Source organism: Poecile atricapillus, chromosome Z (genome assembly GCF_030490865.1).
Source record: "Poecile atricapillus isolate bPoeAtr1 chromosome Z, bPoeAtr1.hap1, whole genome shotgun sequence".
In the NCBI taxonomy this organism is placed as follows: Eukaryota; Metazoa; Chordata; class Aves; order Passeriformes; family Paridae; genus Poecile; species Poecile atricapillus.
The window spans coordinates 85,001,821-85,027,699 of NC_081289.1; positions in this window are offsets into that span (position 1 = coordinate 85,001,821).

Consider the following 25,879-nt stretch of genomic DNA (forward strand, 5'->3'; position numbering starts at 1 on the left):
TAATTACAGTTTCTCACTGAGGACTTCTGCAGGCAGGATTGCAAGACACAGTTTTGGCCTTGATTGTTTTTCTAGGAAAAAAAATCACATTAATAAGTAGTTGCAATAGCGAATAAGAGAATGTCTAGACATTGGTTACTTTATCCTATACTAAAAATAAAATTGTGCATTAAACAGATAATATTTTAGTCTCACAAATTAAAGATTAGTCTTCATCCATGAAAATATCTCAGTAACTGAAATATTATTTGATTATTCCTTATCTACTACTCTGGACTACAAACAAATTTTATTAATATTTTCCATAATTTTTGCTAGTATGTACTTAAGAATTACCTGGTTTTTATTTTAATGATAGCCAAAAAGATCCCAAAAGAAATAAATGTTATAATTTTATATCTATCCATTTTCTAAAAAAAAACCCAACAGAAATCTGAGAAGCATTGTGAGGAGTTTGAAAATATTCCACACAAAGTGATCTTATGCAAGGGAAAAGAAAAAAGTGAAATGCAGTATTTCAGCTTAAACATAGCAAAAAAAAAAAGAAAAAAAAAAACAACAAACAATGGTGGTGTAAAATGGTGTAACGTGAATGAGTCATAGATGGTTAAGTGGCAGGCCGTAAGCAATCTAGAATCATAGAATAGCTTAGTTTCAAAAGGTCCAAAGGCTGTAATTTGTTCCTGTGCTTTGCTCAAAGCAGTAGTAACTTAGTAACTTAGATCAAGTTGTCCAGTGGTATTTTTAATATCTGCAAGTATGGAGACATATTTATTTGATTTTATATGGATGGAAATAAAATTATTTCTATTTAGGTAGGAAAATTGTGAAAAAAACTTCATAAGCTATCTGCATTTGTGAAAAAAGGAAATTTCTGTAAGTTTAATGGAATTTTAAAGAAATAAATACTGTTTATATAGTTTTTAATTTTGTTTTGAAATTTGCAATAAATGCATCAGGTTTTCAGCCTTAGATTAGAAGCAAACATTAAATGAATATAAGTTTATTTTATTATATCATTTAAAATAAAAAAGAACAATGGCGGTGTACAGGAATATTTGCCTGGGCATTTTATTTTTTTTTTTTTTCTTTACAAAGTTGCAAAAGTATTTTCTAGTATTATTATATATTTTAGTCATGCTGTCAAAATAATTAAACACACAGAATTAGCTGTATTTAATATTTGAGTATTTTGCCTGCATTGTAAAAACCTGGAAGAAGTCCAGGTAATGAATGTGTCATGAGAAAGGTGATAAGATTTAATACAGACCTATAACTGGAGACAACAGCCCTCCTTCCCCATCTCCACGAAGTGGAGGCTCTTCTAGACAACATGAGGTACCTCCTTTTGTCCTGTTATTGTTTAAATCACCTTCTGCACCCTTTGTGCTATAATGAACCTGGGCCTAATGTTTTCAATGTTAATGTGGTGTTGGTTTTGTGGATTGCACAGCCAGAGTTTCTAAACCACAAGTGAGGCATTAATTTATTACTCAGGTATTGTACACCACCGGTGTCTTGGTAAAACTACCTTTCAGAAGTTCTTAAAAAAAATGCAAATATACAAACAGTTTTTGAGAAAATTGTATTCTTGCAGCATGACAAACAGAAGCAGAGGACTGCTGTCTTCCCCAGGCACGGCCTTGCTTGGCAGAAGCTTTTACAGTAATCCAATCCATGTTAGTCCTAAACCATATACAGAAGAGATACACACTTGAAGAGATGGGTATGGGGTTTTTTGCATGGCTTACATCACTGTTCATAGCTAGCTGAACTTTTGCCTAGGAGTTAAAAAATCAGAGGAGATTTTTTTAATCTCCAGATCTAGAGAGAGATATATGTATTGGTTATTTTATTAGTAGGATGCTCTTCACAATGATGACTCCAAAACTCTTCAAAGATAGCAGTCCATAAGGACTTCATCTTAAACTGGCAGAACTAGTGCTTTTAATCTCTTCTGCATGATTCTCCTACTCTAAATGCGCTATGAAAATTCTAATTTATCATTGCAATCTTCAAGCATTTTTGTATATCTATCAGAACCGTTTTCCTCAGGGAAGTCTTGTTTAGCTATGAGCTAAAGTTTAATAAAACATTAACCTGAGTATTTTTATTTTTTCATTCCTTTCACTCAAAACAGAGTAAACACCTGTGTTCACTTACCTGTAGAAACTTCTTGAGTTTTTTGGATATTTTTTGTTCCTTTTAATTTCTATCCTTTACAAAATACTTCAGCTGTTTGGAGAGGTAACACATAACATATTTATAAGTTTCTGTGAGAATTTTTATACCATAAACATGAAACTGAATTTTATCTAACATATTTATTTTCACTAAAAAGAGTAAACTTACAGAAGAGCCAATCTTTACCAAAACCATTGGTAGTTTTCAATACAAAATGCCAAGTCTTAATAACTTCAGTAGGACTCAGCCATGGTAATTTTTATGCCAGCACCTTCATTATTTCACTTAGATAACTCAGCAGTTAATTATGAAAGAGTTTGAATCTGATGACTTTTCTTGAAGGATAATTTCTTATAATAATTTTTTGTTGTTGTTTTTTGGTAAAATAATGGCTTGATATTTAATTTTGCATAAAATAATAATGGATGAAATCTTTTTATGCTTTTACTCCTAGGTTTGGAGGCAGGATTCAAAATTTGTATGTTAAAAATAGCTGCACCATGTTATCCTTTAATCAGTATGCATTAGAGTCACTTATTAGTTCCTCAGGCATTTGAGTAGAAAAGGCTGATGATCAAAACAATCTACACTTTCTCTTCATGAACCAGTTGTGTTTAAAATGACTAAAAGTTATTTACTAGCCTCAATTTTTGTATTTGTTGCATTTTTGCTTAGTAAGAATTAAATACAAGACTTTAAATTTTCTGTTGTAAAGCTAAGTCCCTTTTCCTTGTTTGTATTCTTTTCTCATAAATTCTACCAATCAGGTGAATATGTTTTTTGTCAGCTGTATTTGTCACTGTACAAGCTGTCTCTTGCCAGTTTTCCAGCATGTTGCTAGACATGATTTATTGTGTGCTGTCATCCTTTAGTTTCTTTACAAAGAAGCCAATCTGACTACAATTCTCAAATGAAGAAATCATCCAAATAGCAGTCAGAAGAGCATAAAATTTATCTAATAATCTGCAACTTGATGTTTATTAAATCTCATTGTTTTCCCTTATTGGGCATTTTGGATGAGAATAAAAAAGAAAGAAAATGTATTACTGTATTTCATTCTCATAGAAACAATAAACAGAAATTTATATAAATGCTATCAGTAGTCTGTATACTTCTAAATTAAAGAATGCAGTTTTTTCCTGTGGTTTTTAGTGTTCTTTATTACATTGAAAGTTAGTCTCCTTGGACTGTCTGTGTTAAGTTACTGGCCAATTATATCTTCATAAAACTGTTCAAAAAAGATTATACTTAGATTATATTCACCATCATTTCATACATCTGGATCAGGGAGAATTAATCATCATAATCTAGTTGCCCATTAACACATCTGCAGTGGTTTGCTCTTTTCACAGATGCATATTTATAAATCTCTGATAAATTGGTATATCTCAATCATATAGACAGGGATATAGGACAAATTTCTTAGAATAAGGTGGGAAATGGTGATAGATAAACTAAAAGATCCATTCCCTGAAAAAATCTCCAGTCTCTGGTTCCAGAATTTAACACCAGTGTCTGAAGATGAGTGATGCCATACAAGTTCCATTTTCTTTTCAATATTTTTCAATATTCAGTATTCATCAGAGACAATTCACTTCTCATGGTTCCAGATAAATCTTAAAACTTTGTGGTGTAAGACAGATACATTCAACACTGCACATTGCCGTATGAAAGAGAATCAATTGGCATTAACATTTGTAGATTGTTAACAGTGTCTTTCCAAACTGTGCATTGTAAACCTTTCTGTCCATGTGACAGATTTTACTGCTATTGTCAGGAATATATGGGTCTCAAGGTGAAAGCCATACAAATGTCACTTTGATGCTTCCAAGTGCTTGTTATTTTGCAAGGAAGTTTCTGGCCTTATTAAGTCTGCTAATGTTGTTTTATCAAATTAATTCAACATTGATGGGTACTGCTTTCTCCCTTTCATCTTCTAGTATGCCAACAAGGCATACTAGAGCATTCTGCATTCTGAAAACCCTAATTTCCATCTGAATGTGACTAGGTGCATCTCATCTGCCTTGTCTTCTGATACCAAGAAAGAAACCAAAGATAATGGAAATGACACACATCACTTGCTCTTGCTAGCTTATTACATTTGCTAATGTCATTGAGCCTTCTTGGACAGCACTGGTCTCTTCAAATCTGAATGGTGCTAATGTTACCAAAAATTCAATAAAAAACTCCAATGTGCCACCAATGTGGCACTAAGAAGCAGACATTCTTTATTCAGCCAGATGCACAAAGAGATATTTCCTCCAAAATATTGTGCATTACTGCAGGAGAAATTCTGTTTATATATTGTATTTTACATACACATTCATTGATTGTCCCAGAACAAACATACATATGACAATAATTTTCCTGAAAACATGAACAGATTTTCCCTCTTCTTTATACATGTGCTCTTGTGCCCTGGGTGTCCCTTTGGTGGTCCCTAGTGGTCAGGGATCCAGAGAGAGCTGACTGACTGGTGAACTGCAGAAACTGGGGCTGGGTACCTTCTAGTTCTCCTTACACAACTGGCATTCTGTAGCTCCATGGGCCAGTGGGCTTTGAGGAACAGCAATTGTATTAGCTTACCAGGTGCAGACAATTTTTCATCTGGCAACAATAATATATCCACAGAAAATAAAAGGTATACCTGAGATGAAAATTCATCTAAATACTGTCGCTTTTCTAGTACAGCTGGTGTTGCTTTCCATGGAGGAACTATTTTGACATTTTCCACAGACAAAAATCTACCTTTGTCTGTTTATAACCCTAATCATCATAAATTACTCAGAGTAAAACATCTCTGCATGCAGAGATGGAATAACTGCTTTAGGTAGTCTATGGTAAAAATGATAATGGCAATAAAGTGACTGAAAAAACTTTGAAGGTTCTGGATTTGAGATTCTGGTGAATTAGTCTAGAACCACAGACTGCTGAAATATTAACAGGTTGAGCACAGCAAAACATTTATTTTCACAAAGGGTATTTTTTCCTATATACAGTCTCTAAGTAGAATGCTTATCGAAAGCAGGATTCACATGAAAAAAAAACTCAATAAACCCAAGCTGAGCTAGCATATGACTAAACTAGCCATTAAAAATTTATTAAGAAACATTTACCTTAAAATGAGCCCATCTCTTGGATTTCAGTATCAACGCTGTGACATTCCCAGTCCAAGCTGGGAGGAACAATCTGACACCCTTGCTTTGAGTTGTGAATCACAGATAGCTCTTCTTCATAAAACAAATGCAGTGGTCATATCTCCTTCTACTTCATGTAAGAGTACAACTGAGTATATACTTCAATGAAAATACTATTTCTTCTGTTGCTTCAAAGTCCATGTAATTCTGCCTAAAGGGACTGAACACACAGTTGTAATACTGTATAAGGAGGGCACTTAAATTCTTTATGCAAGAACAGCTTCAGTATTAAAAATAAAAGTTTTTTGGGGCAGTGAAAGAAAAGAAATCCACTTAAAAAATATTCATTATTATTCATGAGATTATATTGACCTAACCTACTGAATATCTGACCTGTGGTGCATGTCTCCACAAGAGATCTTGGTTTAGACATACCTGGTGCTTCCACTCTCTGCTTTTTGCTCCCTGCTTTTTTTCCTACATGTCCACTCTTGTTTTCTGTCAGCACGTTTCAATACTGAATCAATACTATTTCTGAACTGGCAATTTTCAGCTTAAAGCAGAATATTTCTGTGGCTTATTCTTGCAAAAATCTGAATTCTCTTCTGTTGCAAGACTACAGTTCACTTCAGGAAGGACATTGGCAAGACAGATTTTCATGGGGGGAGAAGAATAGTGTTGTGGTTTTAAACTAGTACAAAAATTACTTATTTTTGTTGTGAGATATGGATTAAAATAAGAGCAAAACAGGCTTAGAACTTAAAAGGAATAAAGACAGTTTATTAACAAACTATTAGAATAAGAATACTAAAATAAACTTTCAGAAAACTCTTTTTCTTTTCACTACTTGACTATTTCCTTGTACACATAACAACATAGAGACAAAAAAAATAGTTTCACAATCTTGGTGGTCAGAAACAGTCTCAATTTCTAGAGTCTTTTCATCAGTCCCCGTAGAGAAACAGAAGTCTCTTCTTGCTAATTCATGGAGTTTCTAGAGTCCACTCCTCCCATGTCACACTATTCTGAGGTGTGCAATGGGTCAAACTGAATCTAGGGATGTTATTTTTAAGGATAAGTGATTCAAAGGTAGAAATCCCCTTCAGTTGTTTTTGTGAGCCCTCCTGGAAAACAGCCATCTCTTTGGCTCCTTTAAGGCTTTAAAATCTTCACTTCACTCGTAAGTTCCAGCAACTCACAGTGTTACAACTATCCTCTTCTTTTCTTTAAAGTCCACACTTTGAATACTCTATTCCTCCCATACTCTAGTCATGAATTAAAGGAGTCTTTAAACTACTGTCCATCTCCATAGCTGTAACAGAAGGACTTTTCAGCAACAAGCATCTTCTTTTTTCTCTCTTTCTTATTTAAACTTAACTCTTTTCTTCACTGTTTTTAGTAGTTTATGATGTCTTACATGTTAATTGTCTCTCTTTCTCTGTCTGTTCTAAGAAAAAGGAGTAATCTGTTGTTTATCTAGGTAGTAAAGGAATTAAAAGAAGAAAGCTACAAGAGTTCATAGTGTCCGGTTTCAGTCTAGCAGCAGACCTTGAAAACTAAACTGAACTGCTAAACTCTGCTTTTCTCTCCTTCCCCCCCTCCCTGCGGCCTTGTCCCGGGCCTGGGAGGGGGGAAAGCCAAGACGGAGCTTGTTACCTCTCCCAAGCCGGAAACAAAAAGAGAACGAGAGAGCTCTGAGTGTACTTCTTAAGGGGGTGTTTACAAGTTGAATTCACTTTTTAATGGTCAGATCTGCTGTCAATTCTTGAAAATGACTGATAATTGGTCAGGAAGAAAAACTCCCATCAGTCACCAGTAGCTTCAACTTCCCCTTTTTTTACTCGGTCTTAAAGGTGAAGCTAACCCATGACAAATAGTGTTGCAGGATATTTCTCCTCCTATCTTTGCAAATTTAAGAAATGTAGTTGTGGAAAATAATTATTTTTTCCAATGAGACAGTGAAGAAAGTATGAATAATTTCTGAGACCCATCCCAGGGTTTTCACACATATCCATGGATAATATTCCAACAGTACAATATATAATATACAACCATGAATTAAGGCAGGCCATGAAACTTTCTGTGTTGTGAGTTCCAAAGTCTGTGATATAAAGAACAAGGTACAAAATGAGATTATGTGCAAAATCAGGTTTGCTTTCTCCTAGGAAAGATTTTTTAGAATGAAAAAAAAAAAAAAAGTCAAACATTATTTTGTTTGCAGTATAAAAAAGCAGAAAGGATCGACAGATTCATACCATTGTGAATCTAAAGACTGACATTAAAAATCTCTTAAGCTTTCTGCCAAGGTCAAGGAAAGATTTTTTTCCTCTTTTTTTGTTAACAAAGGAACATCAAAGTCTTGAAAAAAATGACAAATGTTTACAACGCCTAGAAGAAAGTAATAAATATTTCTGTTCTTTAGAGGAAAGCCATAAATTTTAATAAGAAAATGTGAGCCAATAGGTATGCACTTTTGCCTGCAACCTGATACCTCCCACAGTAACAATCTGACAGCTGGCCTCAAGGGAAGGTAATTTTTGTAATATAGCATTCTTTTAGGCCAGGTACTTCATACTGTCAGTCCAATGACCCATTCATAAATATGTGGAAACTTACTGTGATCTATGGCATGCACTGTAAACTTTCTGGATGGTGCCAATGAAAACAGGGATATTAGCTGATGGCATTTTGTTTAAAGGAAAAGAGAAATTAGGATTACTTTGATAAATGGTGAGATTACTGGGCATTATATATATACAGGAGAAAAAAATATTCAGAGACACCTCTGAAATACAGAAAGCTGGGTCTGCCATTAATGAGAGACTGCAAGAGATTCCTGGCTCATAACTCTTTGGGATGTGTGAGGAAAGGAGCAGGCTGGGCCATGCTCTGGTGAGGCAATGTCCTGCTCCACATATCCCATCCCCAGAGCCTGTATCCTGGCCCCACAGCAGCCACCAGTCCCTGGCATTGCAGGCAATGCTCCACAGCATGCCCCAGTCCAGCCCAGGGTGGCCAGCCTGACTGGAACTCCCACCAGGAGAAGAGCCCAGCAACGTCAGAGGGTGCTTAACCCTGGAAACGAGGCAAGCGCATGTCTCAACCCTACTTTCCCTTGGAATTTCTCTCAATGGGACACTGCTGAAACCAGGCTCTTTAGCTATTTTTAAGCTACTTTTGTTCTTTTCTATATCTTTTCTACCTTTCTTTCTTTGTCTTTCTTCAACTAATTCCCTCTTCTCAGAGTTTTGATCAACTTAAAATCAGATGGGCTTGGAGTCTGCAAAGTTGAATGGGTTAAGTCAATGTTTTGTGGATGGTTTTATGTTTATTGAATGCTGCTCTAAACTTTTGCCAAAGTTCTCTGATTTTCTGAACTTGCCAGTAGAAGTTTTTGTTGTTTTGACATCTTAAGAATATATTTTTGTTGTTTCTCCTGTGTGTTTAACTTAAGAGTATATAAAAAAATGTAAGTCCATTTAAGAGGCTCATCGAGCCAGTTTTTGGTGTCTTACACCATTTCACAAACTTATTTCTGTTTGTATGTTTGATAGATTGACCTTTGATTAATCTTCCATGAAGATTAATCAAGCACCTTCTGGGCACACTGCAACACCCTGAAAAGGAGTGGGTGATACTTCCTGAAAATGTTAGCTCAAGGTCACCTTTAATTTTTTTTGCTTTTCAGGAAATATTTTCCAGTTCAATTCAAAGCTCCCACTGTGATTAATATATGGTTTTCTGTATCAAAGCTAGATATGCTAAAGATTTCTTATATAAGTGAATATTACACCACAGTCACAATAGTATAAAATTCCTAAGTAAGGTAACTACAGAATTTCTCTTTCCTGCCTCCAGCCTATAATCTGGGAGAAACAGAATAAAAAACATATAGGGTCATGATATTGTGCAAACAGTGTTCAACAATAGCTAATATATTCCTGAATTATTAGCACTGGTCTGGTCACAAATCTAAAACAGAGCACCACATGGAATATTCTAAGGAAAATCAACTTAATCCCTGCTAGACCCAGTAAAATGGTAAAAAGAAAGACAATAAATAAAAATAATTTGCCAGTGTAGGAAAATAATTCTTCAAGTAAGACAGATGAAAAACAATAATAAAAGAAAAACCTAAAAAACATTCCAGGAAAATTAATTCAGGACTGAAACAAAGTCAGGTGAACTATATTCTGTTTCTTCCTTCCTCTTGTCTTCTTTGGAGGCTAGAGATCTTTCACTTTTGATTTAATTGTTCAGAACATAACAGCATGATAAAAGTTTTTTATGGAAATTTCTCACAGAAAGACAATCAATCATATTTCCAGCACATTCACTGTCTTGAGCCTCTGAGCCTCAAAGACCCTTTTTTCTATGGCGCTTACTTGTTAATTTAACACTGATCAAAGGCTAAAACATTTATCATGCTTATTAGTGAATAAACCTAGCAGCAGGTATCCCAAGTGAGGAAGCAAATCCTCATTTCTTGCAAGAATGAACTGGAAATTATCCAAAACATTTTTCAGGAGTGATGAGCTGTCAAAAGGAGGCAACTAGCAGATGTGGCAGCTCTAGGTTTAGGAAGAATGAAAAATAAAAAAAATTAAAAAAAGGAAAAAAAAGAAGTGTCTTGTAAAGGTATCTATGGACTGCTTCATGGGGATATTCTAGAGTTTCATTTAACTTAGTTTCAGTTAACTTCTATACCAACTGACCTTGGAAAGAAGTTACACTATAAATTGTACTGAAAATTGTTCACATTTACCTCTCTAGAGCCCTAATTCTTGTTGGTTCCTAAAAGTGAATGTTGACATGCTGAGGAGGATTCTCAGAAACATCTTCTGTACAAACAGCTCCTGTGTGACCTCAGGAGAAGTGGTAAACCTACATTTACCAGTGTGTAGCGGGGTGAAACAAGGACTGTATTGTGCACAGGATCACCACCAAAGTTTTGGACCCATTTGTAACTAAGTAATTTAACCACAAAAGGTTCTTGGGGAAGCAGGAGCTTGATAAACCTTCTGAGCTAATACTCAAACTAAGTAGCAGTTATCATCAGATAACTGAAGAGAAGTGTGGTTAAAATTTGAAAATATTGTGTTTTGATATCTATTTTATATTCCCTCAAAGGGAAAATGAGAGGTCTTGTGGAATAAAAAAAGTCTCCTACTGCCTCTGCTGTGAACCTTGCTAAGGTTCCTCTAAAAAAAGTACAGACTATGTGGTTGAAAATATGAGTGGTAAGAGGTATTTATTAAAAAAAAGCCCAAGCCCAAAACTGAGAAATCATTTTAATACTCCCTCCTTACCTTGTACTTTTATTGTCACCAACATCAGTTGTAATCTCAATATTAAACATTTGAAACTAACAATAAAAAAATATCTAACTAACAATAAAAAAAATATCTGAAAAAGAAAATTAGGAATAGCAATTGAATATTTTTGATTTAATGAAACTGATATAAAATTTGCTCCCTTTATTTCTTAAAAGTCAGATAAAGTTACCACAAGCTAAAAAAAAAATTCTTCAACAACTTAAAAAATTGAAAACAAGTATGAATCTTGAAGATGATAAAGTTAAGGCAGAACAACTCCAAAAATTTTTCTTTTACTTGCTTTTATTTAGTATTTTTTGAGTATAAACAGAGGCAGAGCAGAGAGTCTTCAGTGCAGTAAGCTGTGTAATTTATATGCTGTTTTTAAGTATAGAAAACAGAATAGATTTCTGATTTTTTCTTTAAAATGCATATTGAAACACTGCTGTTTCTATGTTCTGCTAAATAAATCAATAAACATGCACAAATTTGTGTTTTGAAAACTCAACAGAATAAAAAAATCAAATTAGACATTAAGTAGTATTTAGTTATGAAACAATCTCCCTTGAGAAATGATGGAAAAACTCCATCTCTAAGAATAATAACAGTTTTATCACACAAAGTATTGGAAAATATTATGTAAGGAATGATTTCTACTGACAGCAGTCTGGACTAATGTGTCATTCCCTTTCTGTAATTTCTATAATACCTGCAAAGAATGTGTTTCAGTTACTTGATCTTAAATTCTCCTTTGAATCAGCCAAAGACTTTGATTAGAGCACATATTTTAATAATCAAGTTTGGGCTATGAATACCAGGAGTTGTATGGAATCCTGAATAAAAATAATGTATAAAATATACTAAGCTTCCTTCATACCTATCAAACAGGGTTGCAATGCATATTTGAGCATATTATGAGATACCCATATAGCATTCTCCTCCTTTCATCAAGTGTCATGAGCTTAAAATTAAAAACAATATGACATTGCATAAGCTATTCCTGGCTTTTGAATAGTAAAGGAACCAAGAAAATGCCTTGAACAATGACCATCTAATTTTCCCTCCTCAATTCCTCCAATAAGATAAATGTTTTTGTTCCCCAGAGAACAAATATGCATGTAGTAACATATATTTTACTGGCAAAAGTTCTCAATATTTTTTCTCCACACTTTCATGCAGTTAGTACTTCTTTCACCAAAATCAGGTGTTTTTACCTTGTTTCAAAATAGCAATACTCTGTACTTTTGCTTCATTCCAGTGTGTGATTAAAAGGGCAGGGTACAGAAGAGATTCCAAATTAACCACTAGAAGGCACCTAAGCTGTTTAGAGCATGGCACTAATAACACCTAGATAGTGAGTTTGATCCCTGCACAGGCCTCTCATTAAGAGCTGGATTCAACAATTCCTGTGGGTCCCTTCCAACTCAGAATATTCTTGGGGAAATGTTGAAGATTTTTATTCTGCATTCCAAATACTTTCATGCTTCTCTGTTAAGACATCCTTTATACCCTTGGTAGACTACAGAAATAAGTCCTGACGTTGTTTTCATCACCATACTCTTCCTCCTTTTTGTTTTACCTTCACATTTCCGAATATTTCCAAGGAATCATTTTATTTTCAGCTACTACAGTCCATTACACCGAAGAATCAAGATCTGGGTCATCTAAGAGCCAGGCCCAGCTTCCCTAAAAGCCTGTAGCTCTTTCCATTCACATCAGCTATGTCCCTATCAGACTTTGAAGAGGAATCAACTCTTAGAGTTACTTGTTCTTCAGTTATTAGGGAAATAATTTTATGATGAATATTTGCACTACAAGAATAATAATTTTGGTACTGGTGACACTGTTTTTTGAAAGACATCCCTTGTTATTCAGTTTGGATGACTACCTGCCAGACACAGATATGGAAATGGCTTTTCCACCTTACTCATTTTAGCTGTTGATTATAATTAATTGGAGCTTCTTAAGGACAAGCATATGTTGTGCAGTAGCAGATGTTCAGTATAAAAATTTGTCTTGGGAAAACACATCCAATCAGTGCCTATTTGGTGAAAGAGAACCGATGACAAAGAAATAATTAGTGTTCTGTAGACAAATGCTTTAGGATCCCAAGTCCCTGGACTGTGAGGTCACAGTGTATTGATCTCAAGATGTGCCTTTACATATTCTTCATCTGCTAATGACAGGGAAAACAGAGGAACATAAATTTATATTCCACTGAACTCTGATCTGAATGACCTAAGGGCTAGAGGATTTTGTGGGCTTATTTGGAAAAGAGTCAACATACAGAGAACCACAGAATCATAGAATGGCCTGGGTTAGAAGGGACCTTACAGATCATCTAGTTCAAAGCCCCCTGCCATGGGCAGGGACACCTTCTCAGATTACTCATAGTCCTATCCAGCCTGTCCTTAAATGCTTGCAGGGTGGGGTATCCACAATTTCTTCTAGTAAGCTGTTCCAGTGCCTTATCACCCTCCCAGTAAAGAATTTCTTTGTCATACCTCATCTAGTTTAAAATTATTTTCCCTTGCTCTATCACTACATGCCCTGGTAAAGAGTTTCTCTCCATCTTTCTTGTAAGTCCTCTTAAAATACTAGAAGGCTGCAATCAGGTCACCCTGAAGCTTTCTCTTTCCCAGGTTTCACAGACCCAATTTTCTTGGCTTTTCCTCAGAGAAGACGAGCTCCATTCCTCTAATCATCTTGGTTGCGTTCCTCTGGACTTGCTCCAGTAGGTTAATATCCTACTGGGGACTCAGTTGCTAAACATAACATTTGGGTGGGGTCTGAGGATGGAGCACAGGGCCAGAACCTCTTCCCTCACCCTGCTGACCATGCTGCTGAGGATGCAGCAAGGACACGATTGTTCTTCTGGGCTCTTGTCCAGCGTCTCATCCACCAGCACCCCCAAGTCCTTCTCCAAAGGGTTGCTCCCAATCTGTTCATCCCCCATCTTATATTGATAATGGGGGCTGCCCAACCAAGGTGCAGCAACTGGTCTCTTTAAACCTCATGAGATTTCCTGGGCCCACTTTTTGAGCTTGTCTGGGTCCCTCTGGATGGCATCTCATCCTTCAGGTGTGACAGCTGCACCACTCAGCTTGGTGTCCTCTGCAAACTTGCTGAGGTGCACTTGAGATCTTTTTCTGTGTCATTAATGAAAATGTTGAATGAGAAACAGGGAAGCTTAGCATTTTTGTTAACTAGTTTATATCAACAGATGATAATAGCATATGAGCTGTTGTTAGCCACAGTCAAGCAGTGAAGTATCTGATGGACTGAGTAATTTTGGGAAAACGTAAAATTTTGCAGGCAAAATGTAATTTCCTTAAATACTGATAAATACTGACTCCTGCAGTCACTATGTTACTACTGGTCATTTCACTATAATTTGTTTGTCCTGAAGGCTCAGGTACAACTATCATACTTGGCTGAAGAAATATGTCACACCAGGAATTGAATAAGCTCTGCTGAATTTTCTTCCAGGTTGTTTAGAACTCAGGTAGTCATAGTTTGGGGAGGGGTGATTTGTTGGGTTTTTTTCTCTGCTTGATATCACTTAATATCAGAAGAAAAGCTTGTGCAAACAGCTCATGAAAGGTAGATGTTCCTCAATTGAAATGAAAATTCATAACAGTTTGGTATCATTACAGATTTTTTGGTTGCAAAGATAAACAAAGCTTATCAGAAGACTGATATATTATGCAGGTAAGATAAAAGCAAACATATATAGAAATGACATGCATCTGAACATCAATAGATGTTTCATGCAAATCTCTATTTGCATGAAATAACCAATTGGAAGACTTGATTAATTTGATTAATGGCTTTGGTTTTACCTGAACTGTATAAGCGGGGAAGAAGAACAAAACTGCACAGCATTGTGAAATTCTGCTGGAAGCCCTAGTAGGAGATCATGCAGAAGTATTTCAGCTGTGCAGATAAAAACAATCTAGAGGGATATAAGTGTTCTTACAACTGATTCATTTCAAGGAGAGTCAATAGTGAAGTGGTATGGCTTAATGGTTTAGAAATGTGTGCTTAATATTGCTAGTTAATTACTGTATTTGTAAAAAATGGGAGAAAACCTCCCTCTGCTCTCACAGGAGACATCTCAAGTAAAATTTTGATTACACTCATAAGGGGCCAAACTTGTATTGAAAATCTGTGGAGAGAAAACTGACAAGATTGTCTTTTTTCCAAGGGTGTTGCTCCACATGTTTTTTATTTTTACTGAGAGAGTGATTTCACTTCCCTGGACTGGAACTGTGGGAGTGCCTGTCTGCAGCTGTAGCACCACACTGAGAGGAGCAGAGTGGCCCTGCTCCTGTCCGAGTCGCCCCAGCCCACTGGCATCCCCTGGCTGAGGCAAGAAGGCACCATGTACAAGTTGCCCCAAATGCCTGCCTTGCCAGAGTGCCAGAGTGTATAGCTGCACACTGATGCTGATGGAGCAGCTGCCACCGCAGGAGAGCTTGGGGGGTGGAAAGGGGCAGGGGAAAGAGCCATTTTTACCTTTGTCTCCATTTGTCAATGGGGGCAACCATCCCGGGGAGGTGTTACTCTGCAATTTTAATTTGCTCCTTGTTCCCAAGGATTGGTGAGATTTCAGCAACTTGGGAGCTAGTGACTATTGCTGTCATTTTTTGCCTGTCACTATTTTATTTTTAATAAACTTATTTTCTCACTTATACCTACTTGTATTTGTGTCTCCTTATTCGTGGAAAGGGGTGGGTTAAACTATAGAGGAGGTAACCCAATCTAGGATGCCCCCCTTAAACAGTCTTAAAGCGAGACACTTGGGAAGCATATTAGTGTAGAACCTCAACAACTCTATCAGGGGTCTCTGTTACAGGCACTGTGGTAAATGTATTTTTAATATTCTGGTGTCTTTTTCCTCAGATTCCCTGAGATCGTAATTCTCATATATAGAATATATTGATACAGAAATTGGCCAAATAGAAACTTTCTAACATAGTTTTGAGTATTAGAAATCCATCATCATTTATTGCAGCTTGCTGATCACTTGGAGCCTCCTTCCCCTACTCGAGTGCCCTCAGCATCAGGCAAAGAGTTTTTGTCATGTGCACTGATTGCTATTTTACATAGTTGTACTTATCAGAAGTCCTTGCATGGTTCTTTGGGGTCCTTCTCAGTGGTCTTCAATGTTCAGAGTCCTGTTTAGGTGGATGTTCTTCAACCCCATTTTTGAGTAAGCACAATATCATTGTTTTTCTTTTCCTTTGTTCTATTTTGTCAGCCTTACAGACCTGAGCTGGCATCCTGCTTGCATTTTGCACAACTCCTGTTTGCCTAAATTTCATCCTTTATCTATTTCTCCATGGCTGTCTTGTTCTGTTCTAGTTCCACTGTCTTTATCAATATGAGAAAAGAAAATGTTCTTCAAATAAAAGAAACTAGTTCTACTTTCTTGTTCTGGAGTTTGAGTTGTTACAATAGACTTATTCTTATCTCCACACTTCCCATTAAATTTTTGTTATTGTTGTTTTTGTTTGTTTGTTTTGTTGTTTTTATGTAGAAGAGTGAATTATCCATGCTGAAGGGTAAATAGGTGGAGACTTGGAGTTAGTGAATTTTAGAGGCCAAAAAACAAATAGTCATAGAAAAAACCTAATGAACATTAAAAAGTAACCTGTACTTGAAATACATGAGATTCAGTTTGTGCAAAGTCCATGCAATTCTGAGGTACTCTTTCAAACACTATAAAGTAAAACAGAATTATAGATGAAGAATGGCTTAAGGCAAAGAATTAATGAAAAAACTACCCTGTTGTGAAACTCAGCAGATTAGCAGCTATAAGATGGGTATTATATTTAGAAGTGTTAAAGCTGGTTTGAGTTTTTAAGTTTCAGGATGGGAAGTAAGATACTCAATAGAGTACATCTGTTAGCAGTTAACTAAAAATAGTCAACACATTATTGACCTTGAAAATATCCAAGAAAAAGAAAAAAATTAATACATTGGGAAGGTAAGTGAAATTTCTGATCTCAGGATAATTAGATAAAAGTTATTCTGTTGGTTGGTATGGTTTTTTGTGTCCTAGAGCCTCTTGATCCTTAAATGGTTTCAGAAAAGGTAAAGCTGAGAGTCCTCAGAGAGAACCTACAATCTAACAAAAACTACTGTTAAACAAGCACTATTAGATCCACTTGAAACTGACTTAATGCTTGAATTATGTTTTTATTTACTCATTTAAGTTTCATTACCTATATATTTAACACTTCAGTAAGGAAGAGCTGTCCATTCATGTTTCTTCCTCCAGGCAGAAGAACGGAAGAGACCTCTGGCCCAGCTCTGACTTGGTGCTCAGGTAGAGCAGGATCAGTGAGTGGTTAGTGGTGTGCAACACTCAGCAAATGTCTGATGCAATTAGAGGCAGAGGGCAAAAAACACAATGGAGGAAGGAGGACAATTGGTAATACACATGTGGAGTTATCAGCTTTAGAAGAAGCATGCACACCTTTATTCAATTACAATACTGGGGAAAAAACTTGAATGAAAGACTGCTATCTTTATGAATATAAGCAGGTATTAGCAAAAGCTCGCATTAGGGGAAGAAACACCAAACCCCAACGCTCCTCTCAGCAGCATTCATCTGCCTGGGATACAATGAACAAAAGGAGTATTTAAAATTTTGTGCAAAGAAGGGGAGGGTGAAAATTGTGTAGTCCAACAAGCAACAAGCTTTGTAAACTTATTGTGCAGATGAGCCCTGATGAATGGTTACGAAACCAGCATGAGTTTCCATACTTCCATGCAAATCAATGGGATTAGCAAGGAAGTCATTTGCTCATATCAGCGAGAGTCTGTCCTGCAATATACGTACAGCAATATATACACTAAACCACTTAATGCATGCTTGAATTATTAGGGTTAAATATGCCTACATGGATGAGGCATGGATCTAGAGGGAAGAGCCATAAAAAATCATTATGATCACATGTGCTTTTGTGAAAAATGAAAGTAAAAAACCCCCACAATAACAAAAAATAGTGAAAGACTTCAATTACATTTATATTGTTTACCAAGAACACTTAAGAATCACTATGTTCAAGTCAAAAAAAGCTAGGCTGAAAAAGTTTTATCTTAAGTTCTTGCAAGGCAACTAGGGCATAGTAAACTATGTTTACTTTTTATGCAGTGTAGTCTGAAGTAAGACTCTAGTATGTGCTATAACATTAAAGAGTCTTTGACAGGTTTATATCCCATTTGAAAAAAATGCTGACAGCTAGATATCATAGGGGTTTTGCTTTCATATGCAAATGCAAGCTTTTGCGCCTGGTTCCCATCAACAATTCAGAAAATTGCAGACCTTTTTTAATTAAAATGTTTTAACAATAAAACCTGAGAAAAAGTATCGTGAAGTCTCTTTGATGTAACAGAAGATAAAATCTAGTGACAATTTTGATAATGTATTAGAAAGATGCAATTCTTTTTTCCTTTTCCAATAATTGAGTTTAATGTCAAATCACAGATCAGTTTATTATCAGTCGGGGCTAGAGGCAGCATGACCCAGTTGAGTGTATTTTGACCTGAGGTGTAAATCTGAGATTGGATTGAATGGTCATGTTTTTCAGATAGTCTCAGACACTAAATCAGACACTTCACTTAGAAACAGATTTATTTGAATGGTGCTACATGCAGACATCAATAAATAAATTTTTCTTTGTCAGAAGGAATAATTGCTGGCAACCTAAGTTTTAACACGATGTAGGAGCTGGATCACTAAGCTAATTTATTTAATCAAGAAAAGTTCCTGAGACAAAACAACTGAATTTTGAACATAGGAGCTTTGGTAATGATTATGGAGGGAAGCAAAAAACTTAGGGTATCTGAAATGAAGTAGGCAGCAGACCTAAAATCTCACCATAAAACAGCGGCATACAAATTTCATGTGTTTGATATATCCCAAGTTTTATTAGGTTTTGATCCATAATTGTTATCTTTCATGATGCAAAGGGTTGATAAGCTAGTAAAGTGGAAGCAGTCCCGCCAGAAATGTTTATCTTGCAGATTGTACAAAAGAGCATGTATGAGCAGAGCCAGTGTTTGTTACAGCTCCTTGCAGAAAAGTTTAAAATACAATGATAGCTCAAGGGATTTTACTGTCTGTGACACATTGAGACTATACAACCTTCCCAGTCTTTGGTTATTCAAGGATTTTGATATCTACTATTTTCAAATACTTCCTAGGTTATGCAAGAATTCACAGTAAAGCTGCATGCTTTTGCCACATCAACCAAAAATATCTTCCCCTGCTCTTTATCAGATGACAGCAGAAATAAGCTGGAAGTCACTGGAAGTTACCTGCATTTCCTTTAGCAGATGAGTTAAACTTTTCAACTCCCCCTTATGCCAAGATGAAGACACTGAGAGTCATTAGCCTTCTAAATGCTTATTTCTTTCATGTCTGTTCAGTTGCTTGCAATTTTTTGAAAAAGAAATTTGAAAATACCAGCATTGAGAATTCTTGGTGGAATTCTTGGTCTAGTTATTTCCATTCCCATGGTGAAAAATTGATTAAAATTTGGGCAGGATGGGAGTGCAGGGTGAGATGATCAGACCTGTTGCTTGTGATATTACGGCTCAATGTATTGGTAGGGTAAAACCAAATACCTATTCAAAGTAAAAGAATTTAGGGAAAACTTCTCACACAATCACCTTTAGAGATAGACATTGGAGAAATAAAAGTTTAGCATCTAAAAATATGTTTGTGCCTTAGTCATGTTTCAGTTCATCAGCTACATTCCTCTGTCTGTTCTACTTAGTGATTCATTTGGTTGAATTTCAAATCAAAACGAAAGTAACAAATATGCTGTGCAAAAGAGAAAATTGTTTCATTTTCTGAGGGCATACTCTCTCTAGGTCAGAGACGCTAAGGTGACAGCTACAAATGTACAAATGTATTTAGTATACAGAGACATGTAGCTTCAGGGAAATCTTTTATATCTGGCCTTCCAGTTACAGTTTCTTTAAAATACAGCTCTGAAAATTTCAGAGGAGAGTACAGCAGATTTTATTAGCAAGTATAGTTTAGTTCTGGTCATTTTCTCAGAGAGGATTTAGTAATTATACTCTTTATTCTTAAAAACAAATCTTCATGTATTTCACTTCTGTCCACTTCTTACAGAAAGGCAAATCTGTGGAATCGGGTGAAATATTACTCTGGCACAGTATCCTGGCTATGATAATGACCACCAGCAAACACTTAGGAAAGACATCATGTCTTTGCCCTGATATACCCCACCTTAACATATCAGTGATTTGACAACGGCCTTTGGATCATTCAACTTAGATGACCTCGATGGAGTTAATCTCATAAAGTTGTTCAGCCTCATTTCTCTTTCATGACATATGTGTTTTGCTTTCAACATTTTCAAGAGTCTGAGTAAAAGAAGAAATGTGTTTACACTCTTCTTGAAAAGCTTATGTTGTTTTTCATATTTTGACTTAATAAAGTCACCATTAGAAGTGTATAACCAAATTCAATTGAAAATGAGACTGAAATTTTAAGTTTTGAATTTTTAAAATTTTCCAATATTCAGGAAAATTCACTTATGAACTTTTGGTTAGAAACGTGTACTCCATCTCTGTCTCTGACCTTCTCATTGGTCCTAGAAGGATCAACACAATATCTGAAGTCCAAATCCATTCTCATGGGGTATGAGTTTGTAGGTCAAAGATCAAAACCTAAAATTTTAATACGTTTCCAAAAGAATCAAACAGAACTTTATTTTTCCTTTTCATTACTCTGTTTCACTGCTCTTTTCCACTGCCAAATGAATGCTACTGCATTTTGTTCTGTGGTCACTTTCCAAGGCACTGCTCTCTAGGCTCTTGTAGCCCAGGGTTGCCCCATCCCAGGTGCAGAATCTGGCACTTTCCCTTGTTAAACTTCATATGGTTGGTGGTTGCCCAGTCCTCTAATTTGCCAAGGTCTCTCTGCAGGGTCTTTGAGGGATTCAACAGCTCCTCACAGTTTTGTATTGTTTGCAGACTGGATTAGGATCTTTTCCACTCCTAAATTCAAGTCATTTATGAAGATGCTGAAGAGCACAGGGCCAAGAATGGTTGGGTCACCAGTCTGATGTCACCCCATTCACTGTCACCCTTTGTTCCTGACCTGTGAGCTGGTTGCTCACCCACCCCATGATGTGTTTATCCAGCTCAGTGCTGAACATTTTATCCAGAAGGATACTGGGAAAGACACTACTGAAAGCTTTTCTGAAATCCAAAAGGATTGCATCCACTGGCTTCCCTTGATCAAGGGAACCATAAGTGGGTCACTTTTTCATGAAAAGAAAGCAGTACTTTCTCCTCATGAAACTGTGCTAGCTGTGCCCAATGACTGTGTTGTCTTCCAGGTGTTTTTCAATACCTCTGAGAATAATCTTCTGTATAACCCCATCAGTCCCTGAAGTGAGACCAACAGGCCTGTAGTTTCTGGGGTCCTTCTTGCCCTTCCTGGAAACTGGGACAATGGTCACCAGCTTCCAGCCAGCTGGAACCTTTCTGGGTTCCCAAGACTGCTCCAAAATGGTTGGGGAAGGTTTTGAGATGACATCAGCAAACTCTTTGAGGATTTTTGGATGAGTCCCATGGTAAGCATCCAGTTTGAGCAGCAGATCCCACATTATCTCAGTGTCTGCTGTCAGGCGATCATTCTCACAGTCATGGTCCTCCAGCTCAGGGTACTGACACCTCCTTCGTTCATCATCTGTGTTGAAGACAGAGGCAAAGAATGCATTAAATGCCCCTGCCTTGTTTTTAGGATACTAGGATATATGTTACTAGGTAACTACAGCTCAACCTAAAGAAAAATATGTGAATATTTTTCTTAAAATACATGACAGAAGAGACATACATGATTTGGTTTGGTAAAATTTATTTAAATATAAATTATTTTGTCTACAACTACAGATCTTAATCTCAGCATACAAAATAAATCAGGGAAATATCCAAAAGGTGTTCAAATAGGAGCTCAAATGACTGGCAGAGTTTGACAGTGTAACTTGTGTTCTTCATGAACACATTCCAGAAGTACTTTTCTTATAGCTACATGTTTCCTCTACATTATATCTTCCTAAACAGTGATTTTTTCTTACGTACTATGCAAAGTCTTCCAGGCTTTTATATTCCTAACAGTCACTTATTGATTCAAATTATCCTTCAGTACTGAGAGTGGAAACTGCTAATGTAACACGAGTACTCATTATACTGCTTAGTGGCTGAGATAATGGTTGAATAATGTACATTTTTCATCCATATTCAAGTATACCCATTCCACAAAATTATTTACTATTCCAGATAACCATTTCTTCACCCCAAGACAAGCTGATATTTAAGCCCTTACCAAAATTAGACTGATGATTTTGTAAATTGTCTGCCTTAGCAGCAAATTCATGACTATTTTCAATTTTTACTACAGCTCTATATAGAATGATATCTCAGAATTTTTCTAGAATCTCCACAGGCATTTCCTTGCTTGCTGGGAGAGAGTGAGACAATGTAACAGATGCTTATCTTTAATACCTTTTTCAGTGCTACTAGCAGAAAGGCTCCTCAGTTAGCCAGCTGAGGACCCAGCTCTCTCTAATCTCCTCTCAGGTTAAACGGCTTCTGGAAAATTTCTTGTTATAGCTCATGAGGCCCCTGCCATCATCTCCTAGGGTTGTCCACTGACTGTTTCTTTTTTCACAAGTTTGATTTTATTATTGTTTTCTTTGTTATTATTATCATTATATAGTGGAATAACAAGTTTGGGGAGGAAGGAATGAATTTTGGTTTAGTCATTCTGATCCATTTTTTTCTGGATTATTTCTAGCATCTTAGGTGCTTGAATTCTGTTTGCTTCTTGTATCATTTCACACCCTCCCACTTCCCAGAGAGATGTAAGCTTTACACATTTTAATTGTGGGGTAAACTGACATCTCGCAAGAAAATAATAGGATGGGGAATTCTTTGAAAATAAAGCATTACAAGAGTCCCTTCAGAGAGCCACCCTTAAATCTCCCTACTATGTAATCTCTTCTGTTTAGCCCATATCTGATGAACAGCGTTATCACAAGAAGGCAGGAGAGTCAAATTAATGCTTGTCCTTCAAGTTTTATTCCATCTGAGCTTCTGTCAACACTTATCAGAGCTACAGGATGCAGACACTCTCCTCTAACCCCATATATAACTAAATTACGTTCTCTAATACAGTTGTCATTTATTCTGAACATAGTTATCTCATTCCAGCTGGCAGCTCCACAAAACTGTCTGACATCTTTGTTGTCATATAGCTGGTTTAAATGCATGAGCACCAAAAAAACCCTACTAGAACATACTGGGATCTGACATTGCATTTTATTTTTAAATTTGGGAACTAAAAATAACTCATTTAATTAGAAAATTACTTGTGACGAATTCTATGCATATGACTTTTCTCTTTCAAAACAACAACATTATTTGCAGGCAGAAGGAACTGGGAAGAGCCTCAGAATTTAGATTTACCATGATTTTTAACATTGGTTTTGAAACCAGACAGGTAATGGAGAAACTGTCTCAAGACATCAGGAGATAAAAGTTCCTGAGGAGGCAGTAAGTGATTTAAGGCTCTCAAGGACCAAAGCTGAAGTCCCAGGAACCCAAATCTCAAAGCTGCAAGGTGTCTTAGCAATTTTCTATCTGTAACTCTGGTTTCTGATGGAAAGATCTGAAAAAAGATTTTAATATGACTGTTTCAGTAAAGAAGTTTCCTATGATTCACCACACATCTTAAATACAACTGGGACACATCCATATTAAGAAAATTTCATCAGAAAATCCATAAACTTGTTGCAGTTAGTATAACCCCAAATAATGGGATAGGTTTTTAAAAAATTACATAGTATGCAGTAAAATTAAGCACAAATCTTTCATTTTTGGAAAGCAAGAATGTTGGAATTAAAAGGGTTTTTCTTGTTTGAGCTGGTGGGTTTTCTCCCCTGCCAGTCCTTGCTTTTTCCGTAGAGAAATGTGTCAAAAAGATGGAGCAGCTTTCACGTCCCACGAGTTTTTCTTGATAGTTTTAATGGCAATGTGTTAGACCAAGAGGCAATCTTTCAAAGCGATGTAGAGGGACTGTGCTGTGCAACTCCCATGAAAATCACTGGGAACCTGGAGGCTAAACCTCTTCCCAGCTTTGAAAATATACCCTAAACTACAGTAATTGCCATTTATCTCTGCTTGAATTAGCTGGATGATTAATCATATTTCATTTTTTAAGTGTTGTGATTCCACTTCTGGCTACCAATGCAGTTGTATTTCAGTGGTATAACAGGATTATAAATTCCCAAAGCAAGCTTTTTCTCATTTGTCATTTAGTAAGCTCACATATACACAAATGTAAAATTTTCATTAATTTTATCAACCAATTACCTTATTAAAAATAAATAGAAGAGAAATTTATGTCATAGAATGGAATATTGTTAAATTTTTATGCATGTTATCTTCTAAATAAAATAGTCATAATGAGCTAATATGAAACTTTGACAAATTAATCAAACTAATAGACATTGTTTGTAATGTAATGTAATGTCATTATTAGTAATTCTGGAAAGTTAGTGCATATATGTGTGCAAAAATCTCTCTACAATTAATAAAAAGAAGTATTATAAGCAATATTAAAATTGAAAGATTAAAGTGATGAGCTCAAAATTATAAACTGATTTTATATTTTGTAGGGCCGAGCAACTTAATACTCCTTAAGTGTATTAAGAGTATGTCAGACAATGTAGATATTAGTGGTCTTCAAGCTATTAGCACCCTATTTTCTCACTTACAGATGCTTATTTGGCTTTTGATACCAGTGTGTGACTGCCACTGATGGGTTACTTGAGCACATTGTGAGAAACAGCCTTTACATGTGTCTACATCCTGTAAAATATTACTTTCATAAATACAAGCCTCTGTAAAAGCATTTCAAGACTCTGAAATGTAAAGTGAAAACAAAAATATATGAGAAGGATTATTTGAATTTCCTTATATGTACCCTTTTACTGCCTTAGATGAATGATCCCTTAATAAGTATAAAATAAGATTTTGTTTAGCCTTACACTACATTCAAGAGGAAGACAGATATTAAAAAGTTCAGTGAAACTGACCTGTAACTTCAGATCCAAGCATAATTTAAAATTAAAGCCTGAGTTTTGACAGCCTTATAGTAACAGAAGTCTTGAATTCTAATCTGGGTACAAAATTTGTGACCTGTGATTTTGTTTGGCTTTTTGTTTGCTTGTTATATTTTACAAATGCAAATCTTTTATGGGATGATTAAAATCCACTATCTACTTTCCAAGAAACCTTTATGTACAAAACAAAAATATTTTTACCAAAAAAATTCCAGGGAATAGAATCACAAACAAGAGCTATTTCTCATGCAGTTAAGGAGTTGGTTCTGATTATAAGAATCCTTGAACAATTTAAATCTAAAATCCACCAATATGCTGAAACACTTCACAGAATCAAAGGGAATGGAAGCCAACAGTAAACCAGAAGCAGCATCTCAGTTTGTCACAGCTAGAGGCAAACATGAAGCTGATAAAAAAAAAGTGTCACAGCCAAATGCCATAAAGGATAATTTTCAGATTTCATTGCCTGACTTTCTGTATTTAACAACAAAGAGAAAGGGGTAAAAGATAGCTGGTGACAAAAGTCACAGCAAATCTCCTATTGTTGTATTTTAAAAGGCCACAGAAACTAAGGAAACAAATCTCTGTCACACACCTAGAATAAACATAATCTTAACTTAGACTGTATCAGAAAGATTCAGCTGCAAATTATCTCCCAGCTCATGGAGATTATCTGAACATGCAACTTGTACTGACAGTAGTCCTACTTGTATTCCCTCTTCCAATTCCCTGCTCTCTGACCTTGTCCCACTGTAGTGCATGCTCATTATAGTCAATGAAAAGGAACACAGCCACAGCTCCATTCTCATTTTGACACCTGATAACATCATTTCTATCTACATTCCCTCCAAAAACAGGATAGTTAGTTTGCAGAGAAGATCACCTTTAGGTAATGTTAAGAACTGATTTAAACAGAATCTGGTTACCTGGCTACCTAAAAAAAATCTGTCCTTTCCTTCCCTGCCTTCATGACCCTATAAAGTCACAAACAGCACAGTGCAGTACAGTGCCTGCTCCAACACAGTGTCCAGATTTGAAATAGATGTTATCACAACGGGTCTCTGAG